Here is a 21,735-nt window from a genome sequence, read left to right as displayed (position 1 = left end):
CGGTCATTAGTTTTGTATGGCACGAGATAGCTAGGTAGCTACATCGATACTTAAAAAGTTATCTTGATAAAGAGAACTTTTCTAAAAAGAGTATCTCAATAGTCGAGGTTTCCTGGAAATATTATATTGTTGTGATAATTTACCTAATTATCTCGATGCATTTTGTGTAAGTGCAAACAGTTGCCATTTATTACTTAGATACCTCTTTCGATACCTTCACAAATTATTTTGATATTTCGAACTTTTCAGAAAAGTTTACCTCAATAGCCTTAATGTTCCTAGAAATAAGAAGCATATATAGTAATTTATTGAGATTATGTTTCAACATTGCTCGAAAGTTTAAAAAGCATCATATTAGATACCTAGCTAATTTGTGGCAGTTTCCGGCCTTAACGCGAATAAAAAAGCAACATTTTCATGAAATAACAAAATTGTAACTGTTGATGTTTTGATGATAATCATGCATACATGATTGCAAGACAATGTGGTTTTCTGTAGACGCAAATATGCAATTCATAATTTCGTTCAGCTTTGAAATATTCAAACTTCTCAAGGACGAGTCTGTTTGATGCCAACACAACATAGTAAGTACAAATGGAAATGCTAATTGGAAATGTAATTGACAGATGTCTTGCAGGAAAGACAGTCCCAATGGGTTGCAGATCTATAGTGAAATAAAATTAGTCTGCTACTACATCATCTAAATATATGAATGTCTAAGATGTCGTCTATTGTACGTTTTGTAAACTTGAAATTACAATCTGTTTACTTGTGTCAGAAAGTATCTATAATTCAATAAATAAACCGTCAAAATCCCTGTGTGGTTATTTCATCGACGAATGTATGATAGTCAGAACACCCTGCCCAAGTTAATTTCTCTAATGGACGTGTAAAACGCACATTTTCTATTCAAAAACATGCATATATATATATATATATAAGCCAATGTTTTGATCATAGTTTTGTATGAGGAAGTATAGTCCTTAATTTGACTTGTCAACACAATGTAAGTCGCATTTAATAGCATTTATTCCTAATTTAAAACAAATCGTATGGCGTAGGCAAACGTTTTGTCTGCGAATTGTCGAAGACAAAATTTGCCTATTAATGTATTTAGCTTAGTACCCTTTTTTGACTGTTTTGCAATCAGCTATCTTACCAACACAAACAGTATCACATTTGTCACTGCTTGCAAATAAGACCATATAAGGGATTAAGTTCTTACTTCTTCAGATAATATGCCTAAGTATTGCGCAATTCAAACTTAAACACTGTAACGGCAAACTTACAAATCTTAAGTGTTTGAGTCAGTGCTGTAATATGTTCTTAGGGATCGTGAAGTCTATTCAATGTTACTATAACAGAATTCCATTAAGACCGTTGCTTCAGGTTGTGTCATTCCTGAACAGACTTGATTAAAACAAGTTTATCATCATTACTGTATATATGCCTGACAGCTTTTGTTGTGTCTTTTCAGGGGCTCAATCGATTTTAATGCAAATAAGCCCCAAACCATTCGTCAATTTTCCAAATTTATTATAACCACCCGACCCTTCAAGTTGAGACATAGTCTGATAATTTCAAATCTGACACTTGTGCTACTTACAAGACTGCACATTTATACAGTCGCCTGGATTTTGTCACGGTACAATCTTACTGCATGTAGCTTTATCATTGTTTAAAATCGTGTCTATAACGATTTTATTCTTTATTCAGGAAAAAAGCATGCGACAAGTTTATAGCCTATACAGATTGTATTAAGATAGACTAATACTTGTCCATTCAATCCGTTATACTATGTAATGTTACAAAATGTATTTTACAAATGGATGGCGTCAGTAGCAGTATTTTGTATTCAACAGATGTGTCTATCACACTAAGTTGCCTTGTATTTACACGAAAAGAAACGTAAAACGCTGATGTGTGAAATATATTAAAGCAGGACAATTTCCTTTTTCTGATAGTGATTCTCATTGGGTCCAAAAACAAGGAACAAAACATCTGTTTACAACTACGCGGGCATCATGTACCAACAGGAATTTGTAAGCTCATGTCGATTGCTGTTTATATGACGACACCGAAAACATTATATAACACATGATAGACGGTAACAAACTCAATCTAATAACAAACTTAGTCCTGGAGATGCTTTGGATTTGTATCTTCATGTCAAAAACCCCAATCGCCTCGAAAGCCTATTGTTAGAGCGCTTCGAGTGGGGGGGGGGGGGGGGGGTGGGGGGGGGGGGGGGGGGGTTCGATCCTCGGCCACGTCATACATAAGACGTGAAAAATGGTACCAGTATCATTAAAAGGAAAACTGGCCTCTCTTTCTCTCATACCCTCGTGGCGATGGATTCCATCATTGTGGGAGTCGGGAGTAATTATTATAAGTTGTATTACATGCTTCAGAATAGACTTCAAATAAATCAGTATAAACTTAGAAAACACCATACATGTCAAACTATGAGCTACAGTTAAGCAATTTGCACGAACACGAATTTGTCTTGTCGTGTTTTGCCATGTCAAGAATATAAATTATACACATTGAACATATCCGATATCTTTATCCTTGTAATATGAAATTGGTAAGGATTTGTTTTATCAATTCGGAGAATTTCTAATAAAATACATGATTTTTAACCATTCCATTGTTCTATAAAGCGGCCTTTTTTATATAGATAGTATAGGCTGTCTTGGTTATTGTATTATAATTAATGAAGAATGAAATGTCATGGTGTGCATTTAGACGAGTATAAACCACAATATATTTTTAAATTAACTTGCTTCAAGAATAAGTGGTTTGCTTTCCTTGGGTATCAAGAAACAAAAATATCAGGATAATCTTTTCAGCATCCTAAACGGCCCGCTAATCCAGAACATATATGTTCTTTTTGAAATTTTTGTGTCCAACTTTGAGCGATTTGTTCCCGTTTTTTTCAGCTCACCTATTGTGATCAAGCTGTGTCCGTCGTCTGTCGTTCGTCCGTCCGTCGTCAATAATTTTGTTTAAAAGATATCTCCTCCAAAACCACTGAATGGATCCTTATGTCACCCTCTACCGATATTGTTCAAATTATACCGATTCGTCAAAAAAGCATGGTCGCAAGGGGGTGTGGTTACTTTTCCTTATATGTATATCGTGGAAATTAAAAAAACATTCTTGTATGAAACTGCTGGCTGGATTTTAAGATAGTTTTACACAAATGGTCCTAGTGTAACCCTCTACCAAGATTGTTCAAATTATTTTGATTCGTCAAAAAACATTGCCGCCAGAGGGCGTGGTCACTTTTCCCTGTATGTATTTAGTGTCTTGTGTGAAACTGCTAGCCCGATTTTAAAATAAATTTACACAAATGGTTCTTATGTGACCCTCTACCAAGATTGTTGAAATTATTGTGATTTGGCCGCCAGAGGGCGTGGTCAATTTTCCCTATATGTATTTAGTGGAAACTTTAAAGATCTTCTTTTGTGAAACTGCTGGCCAGATTTTAAAATAATTTTCCAAAAATGTTTCTTGTGTGACCCTCTACCAAGATTGTTCAAAGTTTTCTGATTTGTCAATAAACATGGCCGCTAGAGGGCGTGGTCACTTTTCATCAACAATTTCTTTAAACAACATCTCCTCCAAAACCACTGGATTTTGATGAAACTTTACACAAATTATCTCTTAGTAGCCATCTTTCAAAGTTGTTCAAATGGATCCGGTTCATTGAACATACGGGTCTTTTTTTGTCTCTAGAGCTTTGATATTTGGCATTATATATAAGGGTTTGACTTTCTGCCATACTTGTCCAAATGATTGCCCCAAGGTAAAAATATGGCCACTTCCCTCTGTTTGACATTTACTTACTTTAGACTTTTATGAAACAAACTTGGAAAATCTTCTTTGAATCAGTATTAGCTAGAGACTTTATATTTGGCGTGTGATATCATAATTGTAATGTCTACTGTAATTGTTCAAATTACTGTCCTAGGTTCAAAAATGTGTGTGACATATATATAATATAGGCTATCATAGAAGAAACCTAATTCTGTACTTATAACACGACAGCTGAAGCCTTGTACACAGGTCAACGCTTTAGGGCGAATGACCCTTTTGTTTAATGATAATGAAAAATCCACCCTAGATATAATTGCAACAGTGTTGTTTTTACAAAATTCCGTTTCCTTTCTATATAAAACCACACTAAATATAATTTAAAAATGACCTAAATCTTTGTCTCAAATGAAGATAGAACATTCAGTTTAATACAAATGTTTAACTTATTCACCAGCATCTGATTTCAAATGTGATTTCGTTTGACACAATTTTGTTCCTTGTATAGAATAGTCGATCCAATGTTTTATTTCAATTCTTACTTTCTTAAAGTTTACTTAAAGCACACATGTTAACAATGTTTCTTTCAGCAATTATATTTGAAAAACTAATGAATTCTGATAAGCTACGATTATAGAATTTTTCAATATTTATTACCGGGAACTACTTAGATTATACTAATTGCTCACGAAACTTTTAAGAATATGAAAGAGTAGGGTCGACTATGCGAGCCTTGATTTTGTATTGAAAACATAGATAAAGGAATGAAATAATAAACGAGGTAGAAAATAACACTTGTTTGGTTTCTGATCACGGCCATATGAACAGTAAAAGAGAACTACGTTGTTTTTGCATTTCTTATACTATGATATTAACAGAATCTATTGGGTTAGGGAAAATTTGATAAAGAAAATCCAATTATCCTTCTTAATGTGTTTACTTGTTTATTTATAGGAGTACATATCACCAGAGTTGTTATACGCGTAAATATCAATACTCTTAGGAAGTATTTGTGGAAAAGATTGTTGCCTTAAATATGTCTAATTACTGACTTTTTCTGTGTGTTAGAATAGATTTTTTAAGTATGTTACTATACATTAGCATTTCCTTGTTTTACATATCTTCCTTTCGCAACATAACGTGTCTTAGGAATTTAACCGATGTGAATTGCGCTCATGTACACTTACATGATTGGATTTTTCCCAATAGCTATCGTGTGTTGTCTTTCAAAATATTTTAAAGCCCCGTAATGTTCCTAAATTTGTTTAGTAATTCCTCGTTTGTATGTTAACTGTTTTTTTGTTGGGTTTAACGTATCGCCGGAAAAAAGTATAGGTCATTTGGCAGGATGACATCTTTTAATGGTGGATGAAGACTCCTGATTCCCCTACGGGAATTATTTCAGTTCGATTGGGCACCTGGATAGAACTATCGGCCTTCCGCAAGCAAGCTTGATTGCTTTCACACATGAAGAATTCTACACCTCAAGTAAGGCCTTACATCGGTGGAGGCAAGAGATATAAAAGTCAGTGCCCTTAACCGCTCAGCCACGGAGGCCCATGTTTACTATGTTTATGTATATTTGCGTTTATATTAGAAAGTGAATTGTAGGACCTCATTTTTCTCATGTTAAATGTTCACACGTGTGAGGAATAAAAGCTTATTTGTCACAGCTGTAAAGCATAAGGTCTCATTTGTCATACAACATAACTCACATCTTATTTGTAATATATGTATGTATTTGATGTGACATAAAATCATATTGAATTTCTTTACGTTTAAATTTTAATGTGCACTTTTGCCAAATATGTGCATCTTTTACACATCTGAATTGCATTTTTCGCATTTTAATTGCTTATGAACTCTAAAATGTATTCATTGCACCTTAATTCATGGTATAGACAAGAGCTTGTTGCGACAGTAGTAATAATGGTTATGACGATAATGACGTTGGTAATAATAATAATGATACTGATAATAATAATAAATAATAATTATGATAATAATGATAATAATAATAATAGATATGATTTAGGTATGTAAATATGCTGATCTTCAGTTTAAGGATGGCTGCCCGTAATAGGCCTCAATTTCACCAAAAGCGTACATACAACTTGATAATTTAAGCTTTGAAAATGTCAAACAATAGAAATAAGGTGCATATTGACAAGTTATATAATGACAGACGTTCTCTAAAATTTCCTTTAGATTACCTCCCCTGATAATTTTGGTTTTTCATGAGTTACCTCCCCTGAAAACTAAAAAAAAAATGATTTTCTCCTTTCCCTATGGGAATTTTAGATTTATTTTTGATATTTGTATCAGAATCATATAATGCAGTTTTCTACTGCAAAATGTTCTCGAAATTCAAGCTCAGATTCCCATAATCAAAGAAATTATATATTTCCCATAGGCATCAATGTTAACTTCAATACCGATTATCTTCCCCAAAAATGATAAAATTCGAAAAATCTCTCGGTGAAACGTTTTTAATTTTGAATGTCTTTATAGTGACCAAATTTCATTTAAATGTTATCATCCAATTTCAAGATATGAATTATGGCTATTACACCAAGTTATCCTTAAAGTTACATTTTAAAAGGCTTAGTGTTGTTAGAAAATACATGTGACAGGATGCAATATGATTATTTCATTTGCATTTCTACACATCACAAGGCCCGGGACAGGCGCGTGTGCATATAGAATATTACTGCGTACAGATGTGTATAATTATGTTATGAGCCTTTTAGTTTTCTGCACTATGTTAAGAATAACGTATATGACCAGTTCAATATCACATTTTACATTTCCAGAGTTTCACAAAAAGCTAGGTGCTGTTGGAAAATGCATGCCACAAGCTACAATATGACATTTTTTATTTGAATGTCGATCAATCACACGACCCAGGAGAGTCGCATATGTTTATAGAAATAATTTAACATGAATGAAGTTTCACCAGCAGTAGTAATAGTATTTGCAGTAGGAGTATTAGCAGCAGCGGATAGTGGTAGTAGCACAATTCCTAATTATTTATCTGCTCCTCAAGATGATGATGATGATGATAAGGAAAACATGATGCTATTGCAACACTTATTAGCGTGGACATAATCTAGGAAATATGCCATTTTTTTTTCACTTTGTTTGACAAACATATACGACACATTTGAAAATTAAAGAAAGGAATATTATTCTTCACACGTGTGTGAAGAGAGTGATCATAGAAAAATAAGGTCCTACAGTACACCTCATAACATCTAGTGGTGTAAGGTTTAAATCTAAGTGAGTACGTTTGGAGAACGTGCTTGATTTTCAAAATGTATTAATTAATTGCCTCTTTATTTACAACATTATTATGTCTGTCTTCTGAAAGTAAATAAAATATTCCTCTAGAGCATGGCCTTTTAGCGCCGAGCATGCTTACTTTATTAAAAAAAAATCTGTTTAACTGTTACAGATCTTTTGAAATTGAATTTAAAATCAAATTTGCGTGGTAGGAATGACGTTGTGTTTCATTCTCAAAATTCCTGTGAGAAAAGGAAATCACTGCAAAGACTGAATTCAATTTTAAATGTGAAATGCCTGCAATTTCTGCATCGTTATGCAAAAGGGCTTCTACAGGCAGTATGATGTTACGAGTATCTCACACCACGTGATTAAAATTTTCTGAGCACAATGGCGTGTTGCATAAAATGCATAATTAATGATAGCTACAACAATATTACAAAAGTTAGCCAGCCGGGTGTGTGTTGTCAAGACATCAGGGAGATGAACCGTATCGTGGTACCGGAAAGCAAACGCAGAGTTGTTCTCAAACATTAATAGTTAAATCCACAACATTTTTTCTTCATCGATTGATTATTGATATGTGATATTTTCAACCATTAACAGTATAGGCATAAATTAAATTTGATTACACATACATCGACCTGTATTTTCGGGCTATTATATTCCAAATATCCGAAATCAGATTAAAGAGTATTTAATTTATTTAGTTAGGGGACTTGTCAAACAACAACAAATATGACAGAAATAGCATTTACTAAATTAAATCACAGTAAGTTTAATACTAGCATTTATTACATTTATTATGGAAAGTGGTTATTTAATTTCAAATTAGAAAAATGACTGGCCGTCGATGTTCTAATACATGAATGCGTCAGGCCAAATTACACGAGATTTGCGGCATCAAGATAGTTTTGACTTTTCTAGTTAGAATTTAACTGCCTTAAATTTTGCTCTCTGCTGATTAAGTGAGTCAATTTATTTAGACATGTTATTTCATTCGAATCTTAGCCGTATAGTTATCTAGAAATTTCATTTCTTTGCTATTAAAGTAAAGAGATCAATAAGATACCAGAAAGTTGGTTTGTGGTCGAAAATAATTCTAATATTCATTTATTTAAGAATTCTTCATTTCAAATAGTTTCCGTTATCAGATCAGGGAATCAATCCATTTGGTAATGTAATCAATTTAGCTGTCAAATATTCAAAAACAGTTGTATTGATATATTTGCAGCCATAAAAAGGGAGAAAAATATTGAGAGTGTAAAATAGTGGAGGAACGCATAAACGGTATTGCATTAGGTTTTTGCCAATCTAACTTAATTCGTTTCCCAAATATTTTAATGTTTCATTTTTTTAAACAAATCAATCACAGCAATGAGAAGATGGTGATTCATCTGGTTGTTAAGCTACACTCTTATTTATTATAAAATGTATTACTGATTCGGAATCACTCACATGATAACCAATTCTTTTAGAAAAAAAATAGTCAAAAGCTATAATTGCTTCTTTTATGTTAACTTAGTATTGGAAAGGAAATGAGTTTCAGGGCTACTACACCAAAATGATACCAAGTTTTGAAGTAACTAATATTAGGTAGCTTTTACAAGGCGTTTCATCCGTATCAATGTATTACAGAGAGATATGCGCAGCAGATCAAAGTCCAAAAACGAAAGGGGCCTTGGTGCGGCAGCGTATTTTTGAGAATAAGATACAAGATGAACTGATTGGAAGAAACTTCGGGAGCATGGGCGGTAAACAAGCAAGTTAAAAATCGGCAAAGTATTTGTTTTGGACTGTTCATATGAGGTAAATGAAACATGCAACATATCTCTCTCGGTCTCTAGCTTCGGTGTGAACTGAACTGTACAAAATCATGGATGGACTCCTACTATTGTATATTTACTCTGTCTGATTTGTTTGAAAACCCAAATTTGCAACATTCGTTTTACATTCGTTTTAGTGAACCTTACATAATTTACGTTACAATTAATTTATAAACTACAGTGTACTGACTCCGTCTGATTTGTTTAAAACTAAGATTTGAAGCATTTTTAGCAAATCATTACATTCACATTCGTATTAGTGAACCTTTGATATTTTAAATTAAAATGTACTACAAAATACTAACTCCGTCTGACTTGTTTGAAAACTCAAATTAGCCACAATTATTTTACATTCGTTTTATATTCGTATATTACGTGAAATTTAGATTAATTTACGTTACAATATACTACGGTATGCTGACTCTGTCTGATCTCAAATTAGGAACATTTATTTTACATTCGTGTTACATTTGTATGAGTGAGCCTTAAAATATCTTACATTACAATTTATTAAGGTGTACTGACCCTGTCTCTAATTTGCATACATTCGTTTTACATTCCTATTAAATGTAAAGGCATGTATAGCGCATTAATGTTCAAGAACATTACTCGAGAAAAGTGAATACGAAACAGTCACTTTGTAATATTTGATGCGTGACCTTTGCCACCCGTGCACAGGTAGAAATCGTGCTGTTATTTCTTAAGAAATTGATATACTTTCTTTTAGTAGATAAATCTCCGCTTTTTTTGTTTTCAGTAAATAAATATTTCTATTTACCAAGAGAAAAAGGTGATATTAAACAAAGAGAAGATAAGGTTGAATGATAATCACGAAAGTAAAGAAAACGTTACTTTTCTCACAAAATGCATAGAAATGTTCCTGAAACAATTTGTTAGCTCCTTCAGATGTTATTAGTAATGACATTGGGTGTATTTTAATTGACAAGTGACACATATTTCATGAGATTTTTTGTTGCTAATTACTTGATGTTTTTGAACATATTCAATATTTTTTCTCAAGTAAATAATAGACTTGACAAGTCTTCTTATATATGTAGACAAACTGTGTATTGGCGGACTAGACTGACTGGACTAAGACGGAAGGACGCTCGCACAGCAACCACGTGGTGGCTCAGAAGCACCAGGGCTAAGGCCTTGCGAGATGAAAAACGGGTCATAGAATGCTAAAAAGCTAAGATGAAATTTTGTAAACTCTGCCTGTCTATAATTTTGGTTACAGAAAACAGTAGATATAACCTCAAGTGTATGTAGTTATTATATTGAACGGTTTTATGAGCGCTTCGCTACCAATTACCGCCCAATAGGTAAACTCATATTTTCGACAGCAGGTAAAGGAACAAGAGTCTTGACAACGTTAGGTGATTAACAGGTAAACCAAAATGTTCAATTATTAAATAATTTGATTTGTTTATTACGATGTAAAAAGATTTTCTATTTGACATTTGTTATCTCACACAAACCACGCAGTACGGCAAATGAATACAATGCATATTAAAAACCCCTGATAATTTATCGTCCTTCGTGGATCTGTATCATTTTCTCAGATGTTTCTTATCGCAGAGACACTCCGCCTGTTTTAAGGTTTAGACATCGTTATGGAAAAAACGTTGAAATTGGATTGTACTATTTCTGGTTCAAGAGCATGTTTACCATACTATACACAGTGGCCTGTTGTCAGTAGGTTTAAATTACATCGAATTTTAACACCATTACATCGCTTTTTTTTACAATATCGACGCACACAACAAATTCAATATACATGTATTTACAGTTATTTGCTTTCGTAACATGCAGTTTCTTTATTACTAGTGCTTTTTTAGTTTTTATTGAACTCCGCGAGCGTCTCTGTCAGGAAAAGAAATTGTCCTCGAATGGCAAACATTGTTCAACACCTGTTGTGTTCAAATCCATATATCAAACTTTGACATTCTATTTGATGAAGGATATTGTGTAAATACAGGGAAGCCCGGAATGCTTGATGGTCAAATAGACATAGCTGTAGAATATAGCGTTAGTGTTTAATGTAATCAATTTATACATTATTATTACATCTGTAAGTATCGATATTCCTATACCAATCGGCTTCGATTCAAAAGTATATTCTGTAAACTTATCGAGGTCTTATCTTTGGATTACGAACAAGATTGTAAAAAACTGTTTCAAACATATATATGGTCAAATTTTACCCCGACAAAATTCAGACCGCTGAATATATATCATGTTCAAAATGGCGAAACATCATTAAACATGACGAATAACATTTCACTGAACATGGCGAAATTCATGTCATTAGAAATATACATCAAACAAACATCAAAGTTTGTCAAAATACATCGCATTAAACACAGCGACAAACATCACATTGAATATGGCACAATACATCTCACTGGACATGAAAAAAAAATAAATCTAACAGAAGATGACGAAATACATCTCACTGAACATGGCTAAACACATCTCATTGAACATGGCAAACTACATCTCACTGAACATGGCGAAATACATATCACTGAACATGGCAAATTACATCTCACTGAACATGACGTAATACATCTCATTGAACATGACTTAATATGTCTCACTGAAAATGGCAAAGAACATCTCACTGAACATCTCGACATATACATCACTGACAAAAGCGTAATACATTTCACCGAAAATGGCATCTCACTACATCTCACTGAACATGGCGTAAAACATCTCACTGAACCAATCTCACTGAACATGACGAAATACATCTCATTGAACATGGCAAACTACATCTCACTGAACATGACGAAATACATCTCATTGAACATGGCAACCTACATCTCACTGAACATGTCAAACTACATCTTGCTGAACATCAGGAAATACATTTCCATAAAGATGGCAAATTTATCTCACTGAATATCACACACTAAATCTCACTGAACATGAAGAAATACATCTCATTGAACATGGCGAACTACATCTTACTGCTCATGGCGTACAACATCTCACTGAACGTGGCGTATTAAGTCTCACTAAATATGTCAAACTACTTCTCACAGAACATTGCGTTATACATCTCACTGAACATGACGTAATACGTCTCACTGAAAATGGCAAAGAACATCTCACTAAACATCTCGAAATACATATCACTGACAATAGCGTAATTCATCTCACCAAAATGGCAAACTACAACTCACTGAACATGGCGTTATACATCTCACTGAACAAGTCTCACTGAATATGACAAACTACATCTTAATATGACAAACTACATCTTACTGAACATCATGAAATACATTTCCATAAACATGGCAAAATACAATTCACTGAATATGACAAACTAATTCTGACTGAACATGGCGTGGTACTTCAGACTGAACGTTACATGGCGTAATACATCTCACTAAAAATGGCTAACTTCATCTTACTAAACATCTTGAAAAACATCTGACTGAACATGGTGTAATACATCTCATTGAACATAGCGTAATATATCTCACTGAACATCTCACAATACATCTCAATGACAATGGCGTAATGCATCTCAATGAACATGGCGTAATACATTTCAATAAACATAGCGTAATACATCTGACTGAACATGGCGTAATACATCTCACTGAACATGGCAAACTACATCTCACTGAGCATGGCGTAATACATCTCACTGAACATGGTGTGTGCATCTCTCTGAACATGGGAAACTACATATCACTGTACATGGCGTAATACAACCCACTGAATATGACAAACTACATCTATTCAACATGTAGAAATACATCATATATATTTTTTTCGGAATATGAAATTTAGAGACTATCTTTACACCTGCTTTTTATAATCGATGCGTTTTGTTCTTGTGTAGTATCAGTCAGTATACAATAGTGAATGTTTATCAAGCAAAATGTTCTAGGATTGTAGATCTTATTGGTATGTTTAATGCCAAACGAAGTAATGTGTGCAAGGAAAATTGATAATTTAATTTACTAACGTCTGGCATGAAATTCATAGTAAATTGCAAATTTGCAGTAAGCGTAATTTGTCTGAAGCAATGTAGATTTATACCGTTTGAATAGACTCAAGACTTTAAAACGCTTCATTCGTATTTGGTTAGGACTTGTATTCAAATACGTGGATATTTACGTATCATTATTCTTTAACTATGATCCAGTATGATTATTTTTTGTAATACTTAAGCCATCGCCGTTCTCACGTACGCATTGGCAGCTCATGATATAATTCAACACAAACAAAATGCACAGCGTGCATTTACAAACATGTACATGTTTTGTAACGTCATTACATTTTGATGTCGACATCAAATTACCATTTCTTTTCAACATGTCTCGACATTCATGAAAAGGAAAGGTCTGTACAATAAAATCGGTATTAACTTTTACTCTTCTAACTAGTAGGTGCTTCTCACAGTCTTCTAAAGAAACGCTGACAAGCGACAATAATAGACACACTCCAGTATTTTTGTATGTTTGAGTCACCAAAAATTATACTGGACATGCTCTGGCTTTAGGGTTCCAGTTTGGGGACTTAGTGCTGTTATATTGTCTGGTCCTTTAGGAGCACTGAGTACATTCATATTTACATTAATAATTAATACATTAAGCCTAAGCTAAGGGTCGTGAGGAAAGTTGCAAGTTTCGTTACCTCTCTTGAATAAACTCAATCACATCAAGTCTGCTTGACTGTGTTCTATGCTTCAAGTGATCTTTTCACAAATTTTATTAACTATCATAACAACAGTCTTTGGGTGTCGTGTGGCGGCTGTAATAAGTCTACCAATACTTTGATATAGTGCAATGATATGTTTTGTTCCTTTGTGATCATGGAGTACATTCGCTTTCACAATAATAAAATTCCACTTCAGCGAGTGCTAATGGAAGTGAAGGGTCGTTGCACATTTCTTTACCTATTATGAACAGACTCAATCAAACTGAGTCTGCTATTATGTGGCTTCGTTGCGCTCTATGCTTCCAAAAGATCTTTGCACAAATTTTTTTCCTTGTTTGACATCACTTCGTGCACATTTTGCAAAGTAAAATCTATTTAATATTTTATAATTAGAACAAATAACAGTAGTTTTTTATTTATGTCGGAGTAAAGACACAAGAAGGATATTCGATATTCTGTTTTGACGACGACGGATATCTACGAGATATCGGCTATAGTAATTGTTTATTAAAAGCTGTATTTTGCATGCGTCAGATATCCATTTTTCAGTACAAACACCATGTTAGTAACTGTTAGGTTTCGGGAGAAAACACTTCATGAACTAAATTGTGTGTAAATTGGCTCTAAACTATCTGTCTGTTTGGAATACCAAATTTTAAGTTAATATTGTCAATATTTTCATAAAATTTGGTATTCCAAACAGACAGTACAAAGTTGTAAATGAAAGTGTAGCGGTACAAAAAACTATCATGGAAATACAACAATGTAATAGATATTACAAGATCAAAAGATACAGACGAAATTATTTTGTCTAGACATAAAATTTATCTTATTTGAGCTTCACATAGACCAACCGTAAAACAACAGTTTCTGATATATCGACTTTGTTTGTTTTTAATTCATTTCTTTTAATTTTTGATACGACATTCGTTGAAAGTCCTTGATTTAAGTTTTAAGTCATGAACTATTTATTTTTCGGCGTTCTTGTCGTTGATTGGCATGACAGCGCGACACAGTGCGGACAACCCCACAATTCTTAAAATATGAATATATATACTAACTATTAGGACAATTGAAAGTAATGTTTAAAAGTAAAATTTCAAAACTTAATTACATGCATTCATTTATTAGTCCCTTCCGGTGTTCCATCGGTAGGGGCATAAATATGCTTCAAGGTATTAGGAGCTAAGAAATACAAAAATATTTTTACTTATTTCAAAAGTGACCTTGACCTACAAGCAATGGTCGTGTAACATTTGTGTGCAGTACTATGATATAATTCGTCTATGCACATAAAGGTTATGGAGAGGAAACAATTTTACTTGACCTTCAATAGTGACCTTGTCGTTTGACCGACAACCATGGGTCATGTGCGTACTTATCATCTCTGTGTATTTATTTAAACACCTTCAATGCAATTAAAAGCTATAGTGCAAAATGCTTTATACTTGACCTTCAATGGTAAATTTGTCCTCTAATTGATAGGCATGAATTATGCAAGCAACTCAAGCAACACATCATCATTATGGTAAACATGTGTGTGAGTGTATATAAAAATGTTTCAAGGCATCTAAAGGCTAATGAACAAAAACTATATCTACTTTAATTTTAAAGTGAATTTGATCTCTGATCTTTGACCACCAAGCATGGGCCGGCCATGTATGCGACATGTTGTCTGGTCACAAGGAACATTTGCTTGTAGTGATAAGAAATTCCTTCTATGCATAAAAAAGTTGTGGAATGGAAACAAGTTTTTACTTGACCTTAATCACTGACCTTGACCTTTAACCTGCAAGCATAGGTTATGTGTTGACACATTGGATTATCATGGGGAACATTTGTGTGTAGTACTAATAAGTACTAAGATAATCCATCAATGCATATAAAAGTTATCGAGTGGAAAATAAAATATATTACTTCCAATAATGAGACCTTGACTTCGGATCTACAAGCATAAGTAATAAACGTGTGCAATTTTCATATTGCCTCCTATTCACATACCAAGTTTTATGAACCTAGCTTGAATACTTTTTGAGTAATAGCAGGATCTAGATTAAAAATAAAATTTGCGGACGAACGGATGGAGATTATTCCTATAGTCCCCTCCAGTGTTCCACTGTAGGGGACTAATTAGTTGTTTTTACTAATTCTTACATTCAAATTGAAAAGGGTTTTAACGGGTTACTTGAGGTAAACTGTCTTAATTATCTTACATTTAATCTTTACATTTGATATTTATATATAATTAGGTACATATTCCTTCATGAAGTATTGGTCAAGAGTGCAGGGAATATTTTAATGCCATGATGGCCCGGGTTCGATTCCCGACTTGGGCATGCTTTTTTCTTGATCTGGCATTTTTAAGATAGTTTAGAAACAAAATCTTATGTTCTAATGCCAAAAAACATTAATTAGCATAAATGTATGAACGAGAACGACAAACATAAAACCTAACTAAAGTACCGTATTTTGAATTAGATGTACATGTAACTCGAAATACAATATTATTTGGTTCGCCCGAAAGTGTTGTACAGGTAAATTACATTTAAATGTGGTAAATAACATTTAAGCCGTATTTTATAATATTACACATTTTTCTTGTATTCTCCCAGAGATTAAAGGAACAAAAAGATCCATTGCATAGTCCTATGTCCCTGTCAGAAATATCTATCCAATGTTTCTATAATCTAATAATTATTGTTTCTTATAATATGAAAATATTCAAAGAAAGCCGAGTATTTCGTTTTATTTCAAGTTAAAGTTTTAATTCTACATATGCATGATATTGGTTCTTACATAATAAGTTTCTTTTTATAATTTGAACCAAAAGGCAACTTTTGAAGCTGCTATATCTACATATTTCTTATATAACTGTCAATGCAAGTCGTTGATAAATATAATACAATAGTTAGTATATTCATGTGACTTACTGGATTGAGTATGTTTATATAACATTATTATTTACGCTAAAGTTTAATTAAGGATAGCCTTCTTGAAGCCTTTATATTCTTGAAGCTTTGGTACAACTAATGACACTGTCAATTGGTTTAAGGCGCCTAACCACCCTGTCAACATCAAGCATGTCCTTAATATAGAATGTGGCGAGGAGGAGCATGCAGTACACTTGGATCAAGTATGTAATTCTGAATGTGACAAAAGTTGATCATTCCAAGCTAACATTATCGTAAATCTGATTCTCATATCAAGAAACTCAGTTCATGTTTCCTCCTACAGATAGTCAAAAACTCTGTGCATAATGCAAATTAGAACCCAGTATTTGTAAACATTTAGATCCCAAATGGCTGCTGTATCTAATAAATTTACAAGCAAACATTTAATGGCGTCGATAACGTCATCTCTACAATTCCCTTGAAAGAATGTTTTCGGTTTAGTATCAGATATTTATTGCGATAAATTGGGAAATGATCCCATCATTCTACAGTTTTATCAGTTAATCGTTACGTGTTTAGTTTGAGGAGTTTCGGTTGATAGTCCTGTTAATTTGGAAAATAAACATGAGTTTTCATATTTGTAACAGGCTTTTATGTAAAGTCTTGCATACTGAATATGAGTTTCTAACGTTTTCTCTATTCTACGATGATTCATGCTGTAAATGACGAATAACAAATTACGCTTTTGTGGTAGAATACGTAGAACCACATACAATTATGTACATTCTGAGTCTCCTATGAGTGTTTCACCGGAGGTAACTTCATGTTTGTCCTGTTTGTCCTTCAAATAATCCGCTAGCCCTGCAATGATTTTAAAAGCACATTGCAAGAGATGTTTTTCGCAAAACTTTGTAATAATTAAGTGCCAATATTGAAAATATGCGTCCATTCGTCTACCTGTATGCCAATCTGTCAATCAAAATAAAAAAAAAATCTTTTATTTCAAATGTATTTCTTATGATACACGACTTGGACGTAGCTTATATAAATACTATGCACGTGTGCAATTAAGTTTCAATACAAGATAATATGTTTAATGGCATCAAATATGACAGATGCCCCTAAAGTTGGGAGACTTTTATTGTTGTAATTGAGTTTAGCAGTAACTAAGTTAAACCGTCTTATATGATTTCAGAGTGACTTTTGAACATGACCGGATTCAGAGTGAAGTATTGTGCACCATTAACCGGGTTAAGCCCCTTAAAGGTGGTTTCCAAGACTGTGTCCCGCCACTGTGTTCCGTTTTGTCCACGTGTTTTTTTATTTGACTTTGTCTGTGCGTGTGTTTGTCTATGGATATTCATCCTTGTTTGTTTTACTGACTGGTCATCTAATATCCAAACCGGACACTTGCTCGGCCTGTATTTTTTTCCTTTTCACATTCTAAAAAGATATTGTTTAATATTTGAAACTTAAACCCTCATTTAACTTGACAAGGACTTGTTGGATATATTTTGAACGTGCAATATTAAAAATGAAATATGAATTTTACTACAGTAGGGACCGGTTGGTTGTTAAGCATATATTAGGAACTTGCAATATAAAAAGAATAATTTCCACTTCTAATATGCACATCTTGTTAAGCATATAGTAGTTACGTGAATGTGGGAATTTCAAATCACATGACGACGGCGTAGTATGTGAATATCTATGAGGGAAAATATGTATTATTTCTGGACATTCACTGTATACAATTTAATGTTGCAAACGCCTAAGAATGATAAGTCTCTTCAATGAAATGACAAAGGATGAGAAAATAGACCGTCCCATGGCGCAACTTGGCAAACATATTCGGTTTCAACTTCTTCTCAACTTTTCTGAACAAATTTAATTTCCTTCCCATAAATATGTCATAAAATTATTCACATGTGAATGAAAACAAAATAACATACTATTTAATCTACGTCAAAGCGCCCACGTTTCAGTACAATTATTCACTATAGTAACAGAGTCATTCATGTTTATATTTAAATAAATATCTTCCAATGCAGGCACTTACGCCCAGCATCAATTGAATTCAATTTCATACCGCACCACGATATCATGACACTTTCATAAATACACCAATTTATTAAATGTTTGTAATAAATCAAGAAAAAAGATGTTTCTTAATGAATGTCTCTTATTCACAGAGTAAAACTCTATGATCAATTTGTGGAGACGCGGAGTCGCACAAATCAAAAACATCGACTTGACTTTTGACATCACAGATGTTTGTAAGTCAGCGAATCTATGCAACTCACAAACTGAAATAAGAAATAAGGACAGTTATGTCAGAGGTTATTGAAAGAAACGTCTGTAGCGATTGCGAAGTCAAAAAATCAAATTAATTATTGTCTGTGAAGTTGAATGATTACTTTGTTTTTCGCCTGAATGACAAATGAACGAACTTGCACTTAGTAGGCATTGCTTAATTTTGCAGAAAAAAGTTAAATAGACCTCTTCTTGTAGAATGGTTAACCATTGAGATCATAACTATATCGAGTACATATTATCCAATTATACTAAATGATAGAACTTGCATGAGAAAAAATGTAATATCCCTTAAGTTACATGTAATTCAGTTTTGGCTTTGTCTCGCATACAAGCGAAGTAATAAATGAAACTAATAAAAGGTATACTAACCGCAAGATATTTTTGATAGTTGGCATTCTAGGAATGTGGCAAAGCTCAACAACCAATAAAATAAATAAGTATGGGCGGATAAATTTCATCCAACGCCTGTATCATCCCCTATATCAATAAAAAAGAAAATGTTTGAAACGATGTTATTTCAATGCCTATGACAAAAGTTACATTTTCACATGCTTTTATGCATACAGCAGTCCCAGGGGTTCGTAGTTTACATATATGTACTCACTTATAATTTATCTTCCATGATTATCAACTATCAAAAATAATTCTATATGTAAGATAATATATATATTACAACCAACATGGGAACAGAAGAGGAATTAAAAAACGAATCGGAACTTTGTCCAATAGCTGGCAATACAATACTTACTTACTGGTTTCCACATGACAGTAGATACACATGCAACGATTAACCAGATATTATTCTTTAAAAACAAATATACTATCAGTCCTGTGTAGTCGCACCTTATTTACAATTTATAGCTTACTGTAACAGTAATTACTTACACAAATACTTCAGTTGATATTTCAGAAGCAACCAGGTGCATTACCGTATTATTCTATAGAAAGATTTGTGAAATAAAGAAATGCATACATTTGACATAATTATCTATCCATAGTTATTGAAATAAAAGGAAAATAGCTGAGTCATAATCATTCGTGCAAAGATATCGAAATAGTGTTTAAAGATTTGGTTGTTAACATCTTGATTGCATGTTCTTGTCTAAAATGACCTCGTAATATATCGAAATGATGTTTAAAGATTAGGTTTTAAACATCTTGATTGCATGGTTTTGTCTAAAATGACCTCACGTGGTGGCGTGCTTTTCTTATCATGTACATAGATTCCAGAAAGATATCTCTTTTGTCATTATAACAGACTATGAAGTCAGTTTTGCATGCGACTTAGATATCAGAGTGACAGGATGAACTTGTTGAATATTAAAGATATCTTCCATTGTTCTTATTTTTTATAAAGTAGGAATATAGCGGTTCATAATCGGTTTGAGTTTGGAGGTTTGTTTAATAGAGTTTTCATAGACATGTATCCTGAATATCAGAATCCAAAAACAAATGGACTAACGACTGCAATTAAAATACCTGGGGTCCGAACAGGCTGAAACAAACAACGGAAAATAACCTATCTGAATTGTTTTTGAGATATATTTAAAACAGAAAACAACTGACGTTTATAAGTGATAATATGATATGATTTCCCTCATCATTCTGTATATAGAAGTTTGATATATCTAAAACACAATGCTGAGTTCATAAATTGGAAAGAAGACTGGTATCTTGGGAGTTTCATCTTTCAGATTATTGTACGTCTTACTCACCAAACAATAAACAGTTATATATCTCAACATTTTGATCGCATATAAACAAAGGGTTTCCAAAGAAGGAAAGGTATTTATTATTGCATCTTGACTACGACCTTCTTTAATCGAAATCCAGACATTCCCTAAATGTCACGTTATCCTATATCTCGAATTGACGTAATAAATTTTAACTTCCAAACACTGTGTTATTTACTATCGCTTCGTTTTAATTTAAGAGACTAAATGGTTTTACAAATACCATGTAACGACACATACAGCTTGCAAATCTGTTTGACATTAATATTTTTCGTGCTCATAACAATAACTCTCGTCACAACACTAAACGTATCTATTGATTACTTATTTGTTGCTCTTTTAAAAATATCAATATCTATTGTGACTGGCTGAATCAATTATGAAATCTGTAAGACTATAGGCTTTAAGCGACTTAATGTCTCCTTTAAAACACCTCGGCTATCAAGACGTGGCTTCAGTAACTGAATATAGATGTTAAGAAGTAGCTTTCAAACATTTGATTAAGATTTATAAGACAATCCTCCGGAGCCACACCCATGCCACAGGCTTAAGAAGATTTTGTGTTCTTTAGATATTGAGTGAATTTCATGCTTGTATGAACTTGTGAAACATTCATTTCATGCATGAATAAACTACATGCTACAACAGGAATGGAAAATAAAAAAACGACGAGTTCAGTAAGATGGGATTTCTTTTTTACCATCAAACTGCCGCTGAAACCATGACGATCTGCAAAGGTCGAGTTGTATTTACAGCGAGTGTTCTACCTATTTCTGGACATTTTTGCAATTACATTTCCGTAAGTTGGTACTGTTGCTGATTTTATCATCTCTCGCCAACAAACTCATTTACATTCAGTCTGTTTTTAGTATGCTCTGTCATGTGTTGTACGCTTTAATAACATATTCTTACAGAATATGTTACAGAGCATGTTGTTTGTTTGATCAGAAATTCAGTATTTCATACCCCAAGGGAATTAAATAACGACGATTTGCACCATATGAAAAGAGATTCCTTCACAAATGATAATCAGTTTCCTCTAGTACATCGCAACGTGGAGGCCAGATGTCTAGATTACATTATTTTATTATGCTATTGCGGCCAGAGAGATTTATTTCGTAATTTGATACAGATAATCTGCGCCAATATCGGTTTCAAGCATATGCAACAGAGCCATTGGTGATC

Source organism: Mercenaria mercenaria, chromosome 14 (assembly GCF_021730395.1).
Source record: "Mercenaria mercenaria strain notata chromosome 14, MADL_Memer_1, whole genome shotgun sequence".
NCBI lineage: Eukaryota > Metazoa > Mollusca > Bivalvia > Venerida > Veneridae > Mercenaria > Mercenaria mercenaria.
This window is presented reverse-complemented; position numbering follows the sequence as displayed.